The 6,812-nt window shown below is 38.0% G+C and overlaps 1 long non-coding RNA gene across 1 annotated transcript in view; it reads left to right on the top strand.

Annotated features, from left to right (window-relative positions):
• LOC106525521 (uncharacterized) overlaps positions 1–6,556 on the top strand; it is a 28,732-nt gene extending 22,176 nt beyond the window's left edge. Inside the window, exon 3 of the long non-coding RNA XR_001311126.1 lies at positions 6,470–6,556. This is a non-coding gene — a long non-coding RNA (uncharacterized LOC106525521). The remainder of the gene's footprint in view (positions 1–6,469) is intronic.
• Positions 6,557–6,812: the final 256 nt, after the last annotated feature.

The following is a 6,812-nucleotide window of genomic DNA, read 5'->3' as shown; positions in this document are numbered from 1 at the left end:
CCTCTCTACATGGCCCAATCTGCTCCAGATTTTTGGTGCATCGCCAGGGAGCTCAGCCGAAGGCATCCATGCAGATCGCATGGAGGATGGCGAGCGAGCGTCGGCGGTGGCGGGCGGGTGGCGGTGCTGGTACCCCCGCGGTGGCTATAGGCCGGAGCAGCGCTAGCTGCGAGGGCCGCTTGAGGCTCCGCGGAGCTTTAATTCTACTTGTTTTTCATTTTTGTTTTCCTGCTTTCAGCAAAAGTTAGCTGTTCAAATTTAAACGGTTTTGCTATTTAATATTTTTAGCTTGACTTCCGTAGCTTTCAGCAAAAAAAATATTTCAACGTTCTGTATTCACACTGCATTTTTGGCAGAAAATGCAATTTTTTAATTTTTTTTTGGAGGGGCACACTTATATTTCACTGTTCAGAAGGCATTTTTCATAAGCTAAATTTGTTGAGCAAAGACACAACTGCAACAAGATTGATTAGCCAGCAATCTGAGGCTGCACTGATGAGTGAACAAAACAGATGACCCCAATTTTCTCTCCCAATAATGTTGTTGCACACTTCTATAGGAGAAATTGACTTTTGTAAGTGAGGACAATGCATCACAAGTGGGCTCTTTTCCAGCCCCAGCCCTGATCTGGACAACATCTCATTTAAAATCTGTTCATGAAGAAGCACCTAATTACAACCACTTTGTCTATAACTACAGTATTTTTTTCTTCATGCTTCCAAGATAAACCTCCTTTAATGCTGCTTTAGTATATACGTAATTAGCATTAGCATTCTACTGCTAGACACACACACTTAAAAAAAGTTATAATCACCAATACACCTGAAATCTTTGTCTACAAAGTTACATAATAAACAACTTAAAGCTTACAATTTTTGCTTTACAACATCTCTTTTTAATTTTTTCTTGTGGAAAAAAATTAAGCAGGTAAAAAAAAAAAAAGCACAGGACTGAACTCCATCAGCCTCATTTGCATATAAATGCTTGTGGAAAGTTTGTACATCTCCAACTTTTGATTTTTGTGTGTAAATATTTTGTACTTTATAACCATGATAAGTTGCACCCTTAATTATAAGGATGGAAAAACAGTACACCAACACAGTTCACTGAAGCGCTGTTTTTAGAAAACACTTCAGGCTAAAGCACCAAAGAACGTTCTCTGTCAGTTGCTGCAAAGGCAGGATCGGTTCATGGCATCAGTTTATTCTTAGTTTTGGTTTATTCAGGGGGATTTTAGAAGAACAGCATCTAGTCATGTGTTTTTTTTTTAAGATAAACAAGCCACAAATAAACTAAATAACATGGAAAAGCAATCAGTGCATTATTTATTGTTTTGTGAAGATATGTATTCAAATGAAGGGTTTTTAGATACTTGAGATGCCTCATTAAATAAAACAGGTATACATTTCATTTGAAACTTGTTTACATCCTGTTATTTTTCAAAATGTCATAAAACAGATTTTCTTTCACTCTATTTACATCTGAAAATATAAAAGGGAAAAAAAAAACGATTACCTGAAAGCTGAAATCCAAAAGAGCTTTATAATCCATAATTTCAGGAAAAAATGGATGTTGCAAAAGGTTCAAACATTGTTTTTGCTGCCACATTTTCTTTTCCCACTTTGCAGAACTGATCCCAAGATTTTAGTTTTGCCAGAAGATGGCAGTGATAATCCACCAGAGTGGGTCACCAAGGCAGGCAGCAGGCACGTTGCAACATCCAAAATCTCATAGGTTAATTACACAGCACTCTCATGCCAGGGAACGTGATGATTCAAACAGTATCTAACTGGATGGAAGCACAGCGAGGAATAGAGAGAAACAGAAAAAGAGAGAGTGAGATAAAGAACACTTATGCTTTGTTTGCTAATAACTGTGTCACTGTGATCGCCTGCTGATAATCACCTCCACTCAATATGTTGATACAGTTCCACTGCCTTTGTTTCTGTCTGAGCCCTCATGATTATAATCAAGATCATGCAAATCTGGACAGGTCAATAAAAAGAAACCCAGTGACCTATAGAAAAGATTCCATAACTCCTTTCATTCCTTTGTTTTTGGCTTCCAAGGAGTCAGACTTTGTTGTAATATGCTAAAATGGACTCAATCATTAGTTCTTCTGGGATTCTGAGGCTTTTAAAGTCTTACTTAGACATTAGCTGCATTTTCTTTCATGTTCTGTTCAACCCTGGTGCATGAATGTTTGTTATTATCATACAGATGAGGGTAAGAATTTTGTTTTCTCTTAATAAATCACAAAGACTAAGATGTTTAATGCAGAATAACTAATTTAAAAACTTAAAATTTCACATAAAACTTTGGTTAATATTTGTCTCTATATCATGTTTTCATTTATTAATAGTTCATTTTTGTCTTTACACTCATATTTGTATGAAAAATATGCAGTTTCCTGAAAAAAAAATCTAATGAATTTTCCTAAAACAGTTCACTTCAACATTCACATTTTAAGATCATTTTTATATTAAGGCTGTATGAGGTGGTGCAGGTCTAAGCTGGGATCAAATCGCCTGCCTTTCAGTCTATTTGCAGCTGTTGTACCAGCTCACAAAAAAAGACAGTCTTTCTTCTTCAAAGTCTTGTTAGCAGCTGTTGTGATAAGAAAGCTTTTTGTTGGCAGTGGGGATTACACTCAGGTAGTTGTGTGTTTAACCGACTAGACAGGTGCAAGGTTATTAGCAACCCATCCATCCATCCATCCATTTTCTTCCGCCTATCCGGGGTCGGGTCGCGGGGGCAGCAGCTTCAGAAGGGAGGCCCAGACCTCCCTTTCCCCAGCCACTTCTTCCAGCTCCTCCGGGGGAACTCCAAGGCGTTCCCAGGCCAGCCGAGAGACATAGTCCCTCCAGCGTGTCCTGGGTCTTCCTCGGGGCCTCCTCCCGGTGGGACGTGCCCGGAATACCTCACCAGGGAGGCGTCCAGGAGGCATCCTTACCAGATGCCCAAGCCACCTCAACTGGCTCCTCTCGACGTGGAGGAGCAGCGGCTCTACTCTGAGTCCCTCCCGGATGACCGAGCTTCTCACCCTATCTCTAAGGGAGAGTCCAGCCACCCTGCGGAGGAAACTCATTTCGGCCGCTTGTATCCGGGACCTCGTTCTTTCGGTCATGACCCAAAGCTCATGACCATAGATGAGGGTAGGAACGTAGATCGACCGGTAAATCGAGAGCTTCGCTTTCTGACTCAGCTCTCTCTTCACCACGACGGACCGGTACAGCGCCCGCTTTACAGCAGACGCTGCGCCAATCCGCCTGTCGATCTCCCGCTCCGTTCTTCCCCCATTCGTGAACAAGATCCCCAGATACTTAAACTCCTCCACTTGAGACAGGGCGACCCCCCTGACCCGGAGAAGGCACTCTGCCCTTTTCCGGCTATTAGCAACTTAAAAGAAAATTAGTCAAATGTGCCGTTTTTCCCCCTTAATATTTGGTTACAAAATATAGATAAATTTATTAAAAATGACGTGGTTGCTATGAGGCTTACCACTGCTTCATCTTGCTGTCTGAGTCTCATATCCATGGTAAAAATAAAACAAGAGGAGGAATGACAGAAAAGATGAGCTTTATCCAACAAAGTAAAACAATTTTTTTATTAGTACAGCCTTGTTTTTTTAGGGTTGCACTTTCACATTTAAATGATCTTTTTAACCTTTCTTGCTTCCGCACCAGTTCTCATTTCAACCAGACTTCTCCTTTCCTCATAACCACACCTATCAAACCTTAACCTTTCTGAGCAAAGTGCTTTCACTCCGAGATGATGAGTTTATGAATACAAAACCAAGGGCCTCTCCTCTTAAAGATATGAAACATTCATTTCACAGAGTCACACCACTGATTTAGTTTTGCAAACATGTTTTCCATAAATAGAACAAAAATATCATTTGAATATGCTTACTTGCTAAAAGAGTGCTGCAAACACTATGAAATTATAACTATTCATAGCTTCATTTGGTAATCCTAACCAGTGAAGACTAAAACAACTTTTTGCTACATGTTATGTAAAAAAAATACCAAAAATGACACATGATTAAACCATAGCTCTTTAATTAGTGGATATTCCAGCACTTTTCAGGGATCCTCATCATTGGCTCAGTTCACAAGAAAAAAAAATCCTCCTCACAATTACTAAGTGAAGAGCCATTTGAGTGCCAAAAAGACCCAGCTATTTTTGGTGAACTGAACTAAATGAGCTGGATCCCAGATAAAAAAAGCTGAAATTCCCAACACTTTATCTTTAAGGTTGTCAACTAAATCTTTGCCAGAACAAAAAGTGTTTTAAAATCGTCCAGCCAGGTTTTGTGAAATGTATGAGGAATACACAGACACGACTCCAAGGTAGTAATATAAGGGAACTGTTTAGTTTTTAACAAAATATGGAAAAGGTTTACACAGGCAGGAAGTTGCAGAAGGAAAAAAACTGATTAATACAACCAAGAAAAGAAAAACAAGCTGTAAATCTGGAACAAAATATACACTGAAGTGAAATGACTGAATAAATGCAGATACAGTTTCTTTGCAAAGTTACTTATGCGTGCTAAACTAATTAGCTTTAATATATAAAAAATAATACTTCAAAAAGTTGCAAAATAGAAGAAAAACTTCTATTTTTCTTCTATGGTTGGATTTGCATAATGAATCAATGCACTAGTTTCTCATTAACATGCTACAAGATGTTTCATTTTCCCTTTCTTTTAATTATAATAGATAACCTGAATAGGATTTTCTTGTGTATCATATTTTTGTATGGGCTTCAATCAATGCCTGAATATGACCTAAATAAACCAGCAAAACCCAATAACACAGAGAGCTGTGTGCAATAGACTCTACAGGTTGTAACTACGGGCTAGAATAGCGTTTGTTAACAGGTCTTATTAGTGTCATCATGGTCAGATATAAATAGTATAAAGAAGGCACGGGGAGCTCTTTGCTTTCTAAGTTTTCTTATAAAAAGCTCTCCATGTACCCTCACGATGGGATGCTCTTCTCCCATTAAAATGATAGAAAAGATAGTTTTTTTATAAGACTTTTGTCTAAAAATATAGTTTCACAAGACACACTGAAACATTCCTCTATGTGGTGATAAATAATTACATCAGTGTGTGTGACTAGAAATTAAGACAAAAATATTACCCAGGACAGTCCAATTGCTAACAAGAGTTTGCTTCATCATGCAACCTTCAGTGTTATTTTAATTTTAAAAAATGGATCTTTCAATTTGGAACAATAATATAAGTGTCCCCTGTAGAACTCATGTTGATTAAATAATGATGAATTGAAGACAAAGTCTTTCTAGTTCTATTAGATCAAAGAAGAAATTTCAAAAGGACATGACATAAAATATGACAAGAGCTGAAAGTCCTGGTAGAAAAGGAAAACAGACAGATTATTCAGTAAAAAAACAAAACAAAACCGAAATGCAAATGGACAAGGGATGTCTCCTGTGCAGACTGATCCTCCTCAGTTAGAATCGTGACTGTGGATAAGTAGTGGAGCTAGAATGGCATTTAATAAAAATGACATATATCACCAAACACCTTGCTTCTCTGCGAAATGTCCCTAATTCCTCTCCCTAAAGTGCAGTTTCCTGATCTCACCCAAATTTTCCCAGAATATTCTTAAATCTTCAGGCAATGTGTTTTTCAGCAATACTAACTTAAACGCAATCATAGACATGAGTCAAGTTGTCTCAAATGTCTACAAGCAATTCAGGGTCTCAAAATCTTCAAAAAATGTAGCTTATGATCCTAAGTGACTTCTGTTCCTACTCTCGAAGCTTAAGGTCATTTATCTGTTTTGCTGTTAAAACAAAAATAAAAATCCATGTGTAAGTATTTATAGTATGTCCTAAAACATCTGTAATCTCTGGTTGTATTTGCATAATGAATCAATGCACTAGTTTCTCATTAACATGCTACAAGATGTTTCATTTTCCCTTTCTTTTAATTATGAGAATGAAATCATAATAATACAATAATTAAGTCAAAATATTATGAGAATAATGTCAAACTATTGTAGAAATTTATAGTTATTACAGATTAATACTGATGTTAAAAGCACAACACTAGATTATTAGGGTTTCCTTTTTATAATATTTTTTATATAATGTTTGATCTATCATGTGTTAATTGATATGGAGTAGTTACATTTCCGAATCATAAACAACACATAATTGAACCGTTATGATAACGTTAGGTTGAGCTTATTGGATGAATGCCTGTGATTCAGCCGTAGGTCAGTAGGGGGCGAACTCAGGCATTGAAGAATCGTGTATAAAAAGATGTACTTCCTGACTTTTGGCCAGTGTGGTTTTCCTTGTCAGCCTGGTGTCAAATAAACCTCACTCAGGTTCCAGAATTCTGGTGCATGATTTCATTCCTACCACAAATCATTTTATTTAACAATTATGTTTTCATCTTGACTTCAGTCGTATTGAACACGTATTTTTCTTACAGTTCTGGTGACCTCGACATTCGGCTGACAGTCGACAGCGAGGCTGTGTTGAGGCTGCGGCTGACTAGGCCGGTCGTTGGAGACGCCGTATCGATGCACGTCCTAGGCGCCAGTAAACAGGTGAGCAAATTTTTTTTTTTGCTTTCCATCTTGTTAACATAACGGGACTGTGCGACAATCGGTGTTTCTGCGTAATGGCCTGTGTGTCGGAGCGTTGAAAAGGACCCGCTAATTGTTAGCTAGCTTCTTTGTTAGCATTGCTACACTACACTCACCGGCCACTTTATTAGGTACACCTGTCCAACTGCTCGTTAACACTTAATTTCTAATCAGCCAATCATATGG

This window comes from Austrofundulus limnaeus, unplaced genomic scaffold (assembly GCF_001266775.1).
Source record: "Austrofundulus limnaeus strain Quisiro unplaced genomic scaffold, Austrofundulus_limnaeus-1.0 Scaffold231, whole genome shotgun sequence".
Classification (NCBI taxonomy): domain Eukaryota; kingdom Metazoa; phylum Chordata; class Actinopteri; order Cyprinodontiformes; family Rivulidae; genus Austrofundulus; species Austrofundulus limnaeus.
This window is presented reverse-complemented; position numbering and strand designations above follow the sequence as displayed.